General features: G+C 32.5%; 1 protein-coding gene across 1 annotated transcript in view; it reads right to left on the bottom strand.

Moving 5' to 3' along the window:
• LOC149476386 (uncharacterized) overlaps positions 1–11,781 on the bottom strand; it is a 244,529-nt gene that overhangs the window by 102,840 nt on the left and 129,908 nt on the right. The gene's annotated exons all lie outside the window — the stretch shown is intronic.

The following is an 11,781-nucleotide window of genomic DNA, read 5'->3' as shown; positions in this document are numbered from 1 at the left end:
TGTACGACCTTTAGCAATTCGGGTGTGTCAATTCACATTGTTCTTAATTATATTGTTTTTATAACATTTATATGAAATTTAAACTATTATTTTGTAGTCGAGTCGCACGGATGTTTATTAGATACTAGCTGTTCCCCGCGGTTTCACCCGCATTGCTCCGCTCCTGTTGGTCTTAGCGTGATGAAATATAGCCTATAGCCTTCCTCGATAAACGGGCTATCTAACACCGAAAGAATTTTTCAAATCGGACCAGTAGTTCCTGAGATTAGCGCGTTCAAACAAACAAACTCTTCAGCTTTATAATATTAGTATAGATTTGATAAGAAAGTAAAGACATCATTTGGCCATAATCAGTTTAGTAATCCTTACTTTTTTGCACGCCTCATAAGCGAAGCGTTGAGGTGGGTACTACTGTCACTTCGCGCAAAACATCTGATTTTTCAAACTTAAAATGTCTTTATGTATCATACATTGCACTTGTAAGATAATACATACACACACATATTAAGAAAAAACACTATTTTTAACATTCATGATATTTTTGATGTCATTTTTGTTATTTAAACTAGTTAAAAAACAGTTTAAAAAAGTTCTGTCTTGGACGTCCGTGTGTCTGTATGTGCGGAGGATTTTCTTGTTAACACGATAGCGGCCGAAATACTTTACTAATCGAGTCTTTTTTTTTCTCTTACGCTTGAGTATGCTCAGGAATAGAACCCTTTCATTTTTCAGGGTCTGATTCGATGTGGTTTAATTGATATTAAATAAACAAAAATAATAATTAATAAATAATTATTAAAAAAAAATTATGAGGCGTGCACTTTTGGATTTTCCAAACTATTTTTCAATTGCATTGGAAAAAAAAGTAACTACTAGTTTGACAACAACTAGTTTTTCCATAACATAGTTTATGTTATGGAAAAACTAGTCGTTGCCCGCAGCTTCGTCTGCGTGATCAAAATAAATGTTCAAGATTCAAACTTTCATCTCCTATTCTATCCCCTTGGAGGAAGAATTTATGAAAATAGTGTCTGCATGTCAAATTTCAGCTCTCGGTCTAGTAGTTTTGGCTGTGCGTTGATAGATCAGTGTGTTTTATTGTTTGTGTGTATGTGTTTTATATATTTAGATTTTTGTATTTGGGGATAGTTAGGAAGTTAAAAAATAAAAAATAGTTTCCTTAAAGAACGAGGATAGTTCTTATGTAGAGACATATTTACATATGTACCACGGGCGAAGCCGGGGCGGACCGCTAGTTCTATATAAATATGATATAAGCTTACACTAGATTGAAAACAATTAAAAACAGAAGCGAGGCAATGATACATTTTGGCGGGAAAGTGAAGTAATAAAAAACAATATGGCGCATTTTGCAAGTTTCATACGTGTATCATGTTTTGAAATAGACTTACCTATAAGCAAGTACTATAAACATAGAGAGTGGTCCTTTTGACTATTTTTTGCATTTTTTTTATTTCAATGAATCTATTAAGTAAATAAAGAAAAATATAAGTATGTGTTTCTTTATTTTTTTTCTCTAGCGTCGAAAACATACAGAAATAAGATTTTTTGTATGTAAATGTATAATTTCGTCAGTGATCTTTATTTTATCAATTAAAACACAATTTATTAATAATTTTTACCTATGTAGTTTGAAAATTTTATAACGGCAAGCATAGTCACGGGTAGAGCCTGTGGGTAGAGCCTTTGCGTACTTAAATCATCGAAAAAATATATTGTCCATATATGTTGGAATATGACGGATATAAGGACGATATATTTTTTCGATGATTCTAAAAGGTCAACTTACTATAATATAAAATGGTTATTATAAAAGGAGATTGTTGTCTTAAATTTCCTTTCGTAATAAAAATGACCGTCAAAATTAAAGAGTACCTATAGGTTTTATGCTAAAATTTAAATGAAAGAGTTTGCATAATATTTTCAATTTAACTGTTACAATTTTGTCTTTTATTATCAATATTTTTAATATTTCATGTACAAATAAGCCTATATTTTAATTTCGATCGCTATGCATTTTCATGAAAATTGCGCAGTAGATTTTTTAGTATTATTGTTCGGACTGCTAGTGTTCTAATTAAAAGAAGATATTTTTATAATTTTTTTTTATTATTAATAGGTAAGTTTTAAGATCGAAAATACTAAAAAAAAAGGTAGATTATTCACATTTTTACTTGATTCAAATTTCAAATTATTATGACGAAACCGGCGGCGTGTCAAAGAATCAAAAGTTCAACGACATGTGACATCTGCCAACACGCACTTGGCCAGCGTGGTGGATTATGGCATAAGATATAATTTCTATCTAATAGTAGATGTAACTACATATTTACTATTTAGTAATCTGTTGTAATACTATTATTAAAAATGCTTCAAAAATAGATAAGAATAGATATATATAATAAGAATAGATATATATAAATATATAGATAAGAATAGATATATATAAATATATAGAATAGAGAATAGATTAAGATTTCAGAGCCTTTACAACATACATACATACGTGTGTAAAAAAATAAGTACATAAATGTTAAAAGGACTTTTACAATAATTTCTACAAAATACCATAACATACATAAAATACAGTTTCAATACGATTATTATTACTTTATACTAGACTAGCGGACCGCCCCGGCTTCGCCCGTGGTACATATTTCGCAATAAATGGTAGCCTGTGTTCTTTCTCAGGGTCTAAAGATTGTCAGTGCCAAATTTCATCAAAATCGGTTGAGAGGTTTGTGCGTGAAAACCACAGATCACAGGTCTCTATGGTGAAAACCATACATACCTACATACATAATAACAAACTTTTCCTCTTTATAATATTAGTATAGATTTCCGCCTGCAGCTTCGCCCGCGTTTTCAAAGAAAAACCCGCATACTTCCCGTTCCCGTTAAATTTACGGGATAAAACCTATCGTATATGTTAATCCATGTTACCCTCTATATGTGTGCTAAATTTCATTATAATCGGTTCAGTATTATTTTCGTGAAAGAGTAACAAACATACATACAAATACACAAACATCCATCCTCACAAACTCTCGTATTTATAATATTGGTAGGATTAGTAGGATATGATAGAATAGGATAGGACATTTACAAATGATACTCGACAATCAATACCCTCTTCGCAGTCGGTTAAACATAAAAATGGCCTAATTTCGCACACAGTACTACGATGGGAAAGGTTAATAAATATTATGAAGTATATCTGAGAATCTTGTTGCGGCCACATTGACGTAACTTAATCGTAGCAATATTGTGAGTGTGTGAACCGTTTTGATACTTGAAAAACTTACGCATAAATTCTCATATTATATCGAACTTACAAATTTTACAAAGCTATTATTTGGTAGAACGCGCTTATCTCAGGAACGAATTGAAGTAATCCTATAATCCAAAGTCGCTTTTTATAAGTATAGGCTACGTAATAACAAGAAACATCTGCTAAAATATTCTTAATTTGAGCGAAGTCGTGGCATAACTACTATAAAATTATAATTTATATTTTAATGAGAATATATAAAGTACAATACCTTTAGATTTTTTACAGTTTGTGTATAATTATTTTCATCTAAGTGCACTGGCAATTACATAACTAAGAAATGTGTATAATATGACACTAATATTTTTTATACACGATCACATATTTTTAATTGAAAACACAGAATTTAGAGCAAATAAAAAATTACACAATTCCTCATATTTCATCACTAATAATCACACTATAAAAAGTAAAGTATCAAGACGCGTCCATCGCTCGCAGTTGCAGACGCGCTGGACAAATCGCTGTGGGAACTGAGCTGGTGATTGTGCGACCTTGGCACATTGTCTTCGAATGTGTTTATATAACACCCTGTATATTGGTATAAACTAAATAGGGGGCGGTACGATGTTTCGTTTGTACCCCCTGTATATATACTGAATCACTATTACTACATCGTATAAAACAGTCTCTTTCTCTGTCTCTATGTATGCTTAAATCTTTAAAACTACGCAATGGATTTTAATGCGGTTTTTTTTAAGATAATGTGGTTCTCGGGGAAGGTTCTAGTTTATAATTTATTTGATTTAAGACAAAGCGAGTGAAGCCGTATTGCCGTTTTATAAGCCGTATTGAATGTGCCACCTTGCTACATTGTCTTTCACGGTGTTTATATATATCATCCTGTATATTGGTATACACTAAATAAACACTCTGTTTACCGAATTACTGAGAATAAACTGCATTTGCAAAATAAACTGTATTTGTATAACATCCTATATCTATACTAATATTATAAAGCTGAAGAGTGTGTTTGTTTGAACGAGCTAATCTCAGGAACTACTGGTCCGATTTGAAAAATTCTTTCGGTTTCAGATAGCCCATTTATCGAGGAAGGCTATAAGCTATATATCATCACGCTGACCAACAGGAGCGGAGCACTGCGGGTGAAACCGCAAGGCACAGCTAGTTTAGTTTATATGCTGAATATTGACTAAGTACTGTGTTTATTTAATGAATTGTTCAGATTTTTATAACACCCTGTATAAGTGACGAAATATGGAGAACGTTGTAATGTTTTGTTTTTTCATTACATTTTGATCATATTTTTGTTTGAAATTATTGTAATCACTACATAGTATAAAACAAAGTCACTTTCTCTGTCCCTATGTCCCTTTGTATGCTTAAATCTTTAAAACTACGCAACGGATTTTGATGCGGTTTTAATAAATAGAGTGCTAGGTTTTAGTAGGTACATATATTATTTTTTAGGTTTGAGACAAAGCGGGCGAAGCCGCGGGTGGAAAGCTAGTGAATTATATATTTTTAAATAATGTATAGCATAACTATGTATAATTAAATACACTTTGTAATGATGCAAGTGACCAAATATAGAGGGCGGAGTAGATATTATACGTTTACTTCAGTTGTTTATAGCATAAAGAGTTGAATATTATTTGTTTTTTATTTTTTAACTAGCGTTCCGCCCCGGCTTCGCCCGTGGTACATATTTACGTTTTCTCTACATAAGAACCATCCTCGTACTTCAAGGAATATAATAAAAAAAGAATTATCGAAATCGGTACAGCCGTTCTCGAGTTATGCGCTTACCAACACATTTTGCGATTCATTTTTATATATAAGATTTACACAACACCCTGTAGCTCGTAGATGACCAAAATAACATAATATTATTAGCCCGCCCTCTATAAGGTCAGTTTTCAAGTGTTGAAGTAACAACTATTAAAATTGACATTTTACTATTTCGTTACAAATTAAGCATGGTTTGTGACTTTGAAAAGGAAGTTGCGGGCATACTCTATTTATAATAAAGAAATAATTCCATCTGCTGAAGAAAGAAGAAGAAGAAGCTGCAGAAGAGTTTTGTTTGTTTGAACGCGCTAATATCAGGAACTACTGGTCCGATTTGAAAAATTATTTCAGTGTTAGATAGCCCATTTATTGAGGAAGGCTATAGGCTATATATCATCACGCTAAGACCAACAGGAGCGGAGGAATGCGGGTAAAACCGCGGGGCACTGCTAATGTAATAATATAAGTATAATTTAATAGGAAATGTAATAACGTAATAAATAATGTGAAATGAATTACATTTTCAACCTGAATTGGACTTTGATTTACTATCACTTGACATCAACATAATATTCACTAGAACACTTATATACTCTACACTATTCAAACTCAAACATTTATTTATTCAATTAAACTTCTTCTAAACGTTTCAAAAGCGCTTCAGCTTCGCTTCGCTTCGCTTCGTCAAATTCAAATTACATTTATTTGCAAGAATGTAGTTACAAAAATAGGTGTTAATATTATAATGTATTACTAGGTATATAATACACTAGCTTACCGCCCGCAGCTTCGCCCGCTTTGTCTAAAACCTAATAAATTATATACTAAAACCTTCCTCTTGTATCACTCTATCTATTGAATAAAACCGCATCAAAATCCGTTGCGTAGTTTTAAAGATTTAAGCATAGGTACAAAGGGACATAGGGACTGAGAAAGCGACTTTGTTTTATACTATGTAGTGTGTCTACCCACCATCTGGATGTGAAAATCATAACATAGTGTTACCAATTACCACCGATTCGGAAAGCAGTATCTACGGAGAAGAACCGGCAAGAAACTCCATAGAAAAAAGTATACACCTAAACTCATACCGTCTTATTACAAACACTTATTTGTACGGTTTATACCTAGATTACATACATAGTCATGGTTTAACTTTAGTACAGATAACAGAGGTTTAAACTTGGTCTCATCTATTGTCCTTATCTATGGTTTAAAGTTAAAACATGTTTTGTAGTAAGACATTTGCTTAGACCATTTAGTTATGTAGATTTATTATGTACTAGCGGTCCGCCCCGGCATCGCCCGTGGTACATATTTCGCAATAAAAGGTAGCCTATGTTCTTTCTCAGGGTCTAAAGATTATCTGTGCCAAATTTCATCAAAATCGGTCCAGTAGTTTATGCGTGAAAACCATACATACATACACACAAACCTATCCTCTTTATAATATTAGTATAGAACTTCTATACTAATATTATATAGTAGAATTCTTCTATAATAGAAGTATAGATATTTAGCTGAAAACAATACTCTCTTTTTTCACGGTAGTCGGATACACACGTAACAGGGAACTATTAAATAATATTTATTATTAGTAATTATTACATCAAATTATGGATTAATTTAATGATTGTGAGATTCTCAGTAAATAAATGGAATACTTGTCATTTCATTCATTTAGCTATCGGAGAAACAATGAAATTATAAATATGTGGAAGCGGTCGTGTGCACGCTTTTTAACCGACTGCGTTAAGAAGGGTAATGGTTTTCAAATACATATATGTGGGGATGGTGTAAATAAAGCCGCCAAATTAGCTCAATTTAGTTTATTATTCCTTCACCGGTTACAAAATACAATCCTCCATTTCTTGGTAAAATCCCAAAAGTAATCTAACATAGACAATCCTACTAATATTATAAATGCTAAAGTTTGTGAGGATGTGTGTGTTTGTTACTCTTTCACGAAAATACTGCTGAACCTATTACAATGAAGCACACATATAGAGGGTAACTTGGATTAACACATAGGCGATAGGATAGGTTTCGCGTTGTCACGGCATCACGTGTGAACGGCTGAACCGATTCCGATAATTCTTTTTTTATCGTATTCCTTGAAGTACGAGGATGGTTCTTATCAGGGATGTTAAGGATATGAAGTTTCGGATACGGATTGGATACGGATATAGGAATGATTATTATACTGGATACGGTTACGGATACGGATATGAAATTATTTCGGATTATCCGTTAGTTTCGGATAATTTCGGTTACGGATATTAAAATTTTAAGGAATTTCAAAAGTAAAATACAAATAGCTAATATAATGGTTTTCTTTATATGTTACCATTTGATAGAAATTGCAATCAGTCTGTGAGTTTTGAATTACAATCAGTGTGTATTTAAAATGAAAATTATTATAAACTAGCTGTGCCCTGCGGTTTCACCCACATTGCTCCGCTCTTGTTGATCTTAGCGTGATGATATATAGCCTATAGCCTTCCTCGATTATGGGCTATCTAACACCTAAATAATTTTTCAAATCGGACCAGTAGTTCTTGAGATTAGCGGGTTCAAACAAACAAACAAACACTTCAGCTTTATAATATTAAGTATAGATAAATATTGAGTGTTATTATATGTACCTAAAATAAAACTGTAATGCGCGCGGCTTGTGTGTCGGCTGCGCCCGGCCGATCGAAACAACAAGTCATAACGTGTCTCAATTAAGCTCCGCCCCTATCCGATATTATCCTAAACTTTTATTTCGGATTCGGTTACGGTTACGGATATTTTTTTATATCGGATATCCGATAGTTTCGGTTACGGTTACGGAGCTCCCTAACATCCCTGGTTCTTATGTAGAGAAAACGTGTACCACGGGCGAAGCCAGGGCGGACCGCTAGTATATTATAATAGTACTACAATTAATATACTACAATACTAGTAATAGTACCAAGTTAATTTTAACGTCTATTTTTAAAACAATTTGAAAGGAAAAGTCTCTATAGAGAGGGAAAACCTCACGCAAAGACTATGTTTTTACGATGGCATAATTACTGTTAGAAATCTCTATTTACTATTTTTTCACGCAATAATTTTATGAACGTGATCATGGATTGACATGTAGATCGGAAATTAATATTAAATTGATGTATCGATTCTTATAGAAATTTAATAGCGTGTAAGTTTTGTTAAAATAAACACAAGGAATATTTGTATTATTGTTTAGTGTTTTTAATAAAAAAAAAAAAAATATGTACATTTATTTTTCATTTAGATATAAGTAATCTCATTATTATTTCAAAGTCAAACTCAAACATTTATTTATTCAATTAGACTTCTTCTAGAAGCACTTTTGAAACGTCATTACATATTTTTAACATTTACCACCGATTCGGAAAGCAGTAGGTATCTATGGAGGAGAACCGACAAGAAACTCCATAGTTGCTCTTTAATTTTAGTACAATACTTGAAATGTTTGATGGGGTTTGTAATTCATATTATTGGTGTAAGTTTGTTCGTATATTATGAGGAACTTTGCAATAATTTGTCATACAGTTAAATCTACAACTAATAATACCTATAAAATAAACGCAATTCATATTATTTTTACTGAAATGATTAGTTAGTTTCCCAATTACCTAGTACGAAGACACGAAAATGTATTACAATGTATAAAATTTTAATAATATCATCATAACTAGTTTCACCCGCGTTTTTAGAAACCTCAAAAATAACAGTACTTCTCCACTATTTAATGGATGTTATTATACATATAAACCTTCCTCTTGAATCACTCTATCTATTAAAAAAACCGCATCAAAATCCGTTGCGTAGATTCAAAGATTTAAGCGTACAAAGGGACATAGGGACAGAGAAAGCGACTTTGTTTTATACTATGTAGTGAAGCGTATACATAGACAGTAATAAATAATACAATGCCTAATATAATTAACTAGCTTCCTTCACGACTTTTTACGTGCATCCCCGTTTTTCCCCGTTCCCGCAAGAATTTCGGGAAGTCCTTTCTTAGCAGATGCCTACGTCCTAATGCCTACCTGCATGCCAACCTAACCTAACCTAACCTTCCTCTTGAATCACTGTTTCGAAAAAAAAAATGCATCAAAATCCGTTGCGAAGTTTTAAAGATTTAAGCTGCATACATTGACTACAGAATTAACATTATAAATGCAAAAGTGTATTTGTCTGTTTATCTACCTTTCACGCAGCGATTTTGATATTCCTATTCCTATAGAAAGATTTAGTGTGATTCTTATTTGAATCACTTTCAACTTTATGAATATTATTTTCATTTTACGACGCGGGCGAAGCTGCGGGTGAAAGCTAGTTGTTTATAATTTATTGCGCCTATTGAAAAGAACTGACTATTACGCATGGATTCAAATTTGCTATTGTATCAAGCAGGCGTTAAAACTTAACAAATTAAAAATATATTTTCATCACTACTTTATAGTAACAAGGTGACAATTTCTTGTGGAAAGCAGGTGATAAAATCTTCATTTATTTATTAGCTAAAAAAACGACAAGTAAAACGAATGTCAAAAGGTGTCAGAAACTGTCTCCTCAAGCTAAAACTAACGAAAAAAAATCGTGTCTAGAAATATCAGATAGTCTATCAACAACTTAAGCTACTCTTGGCAATTAATCAAATAGAATGAAAACGATCAAACACATGAAATAACGCTATCAAATAGTACACCGAATCCTTACGACGGGCATCGAACCGGCACCCGCTGTCCCGTGAACCGTGCGAAGCGAGAGGCGCTACCGGTGTAGTGCAGTGGGGTGGAGAATACTCTGCTTGTTTATTTATCTTTTTAAGTTCAAATTGTTTTTCATAAGTTTGTGTTGTGTTTATTTCAGACCTCGAACAGAACTAGAACACTGCGTTCTAGTGTCACCAAATCAAATATTATCACGATCCACTTACCTCAAATAATTTCCACCAACTTCGTATATTTTTATGTAATCATCTGTAATCTTATCCGATAGGATAGAATATAATATGACTAATAATCTACAAAATTATAAAAGAGTCAAAGTTAAAACTGTTCATTATACTGTAGAAGAGATTTAATGTTAATCGTTTTTTTTAATAGATACATATATGAGTGATTCAAGAGGAAGGTTTTAGTATATAATTTAAGTTTAGACAAAGCGAGCGAAGCCGCGGGCGGATAGCTAATAATATATCATAAACTTAAAATTTAGTAAGTATGAATGGACTATGAATTAATGTTTGTAACTCATTCACACAAAAGCAGGTGATCGGATTCGATAAAATTTTATTTGCTCTCCTAGGCTCATTTTAAAAGTGCTTTTCAACTGTTCGGGAAACACTATCAAAGAGCCGTCGAGTAAACTATGGTATTAAATAATTCACCAATTTAAAAATTATTACAACTTCAGTAAAGCATCTTTTCCGCTTTCAACTTGCAAATTAAACACAATATCAAATAAACGCACACTAATCCAATTACAACAGGTGGGCACACACACGCACACATGGAAGTAACTACAGGCTGTTGTCAATTATAGCCGAAATTTCAGAAAATTATTTTTGTGTGTTAGTGGGACAAAATATACTAAATCGTTAGTTAATAACAGATGATAGAATATTAAGCTTAAGAATTTTTCAATAAATGTATACGGAAATATTAGTTTTAATACTGCTTTGTAAATATTATATTATTTTTTAAATGTTCGCCCGATGAAGCTCTACATAGAAATAAAGTCGTAGTTTTCAAATGTATGTTATGCTTTGAATTTTATAATTTTTATAATTTCTTTTTAATATAAAATACAAATCCTATTATTGTTATCCATAATATTGTTCCTAAAATGTTTATTAATAAACTGTTATTCTACAACTAAAACAGGTAAATAAAACCGAATGGCATTATCTGAAACTTAACCACCCATATTATTTAATATTTCTATGACTGTAATAACGACACCATATTACACATTTGAATCTATTCAGATTATTAATTAATGATATTAATTATGAAACATATTTCAGAAAATAAGCCTACAATGCTTATTTTCTCAATATTTATATCATAGAAATGCATAAAGGCACGTGTTTATCACAAAATAACGTGATCTATAAGAAAATTTCACAAAATCTATTCAATTCTAGATAATAAATAATGAAATCTTGATAAGGGTACGCGCAGACAGAGAGCGTTCTGCGTTCCGCGTTCTACGTTCTGCGTTCCGCGTTCTTTGTAATGTGAAGGATCTATAGCGCCGGCGCACACAGAACGCAGTTAGACCGCGGCGGTCATTCGGAACGCTTGCGTTCTCGCGTTCTCTGTACAGAATTACAAAGAACTCGCGTTCTCGCTATGGCTGGTCCGTCTTCTCCAATTGGTATCTTGTTTTTCTATTTCAGATTTTACATAGTCATGTAACTCATTGAAGCTATTTATTGACATTCGAAAATAAATATAAAATCTCTCTTCATCTTGAAGCAGCTCAGGCATAAGAATACTAAATTCTCCCATATCATCTCGTTTCGTGTTGATAGGGTGTACCCAACATTTTCTACTTTTTTTTGACTCCTCTAGACTCCACAAAAGCAAGGCTTCATCTTCGGAAGATGAACTTTCGAGAGACATGTTTCACGTGCGGAGAGTCACGAAATAGAA

This window comes from Colias philodice, chromosome 28, assembly GCF_061535455.1.
Source record: "Colias philodice isolate Cphi_HAF_F1 chromosome 28, ilColPhil1 Martin Lab GWU primary, whole genome shotgun sequence".
Taxonomy (NCBI): Eukaryota; Metazoa; Arthropoda; class Insecta; order Lepidoptera; family Pieridae; genus Colias; species Colias philodice.
Note: the sequence above shows the minus strand (reverse complement) of the source record. Positions and strands in the feature narration are given on the sequence as shown.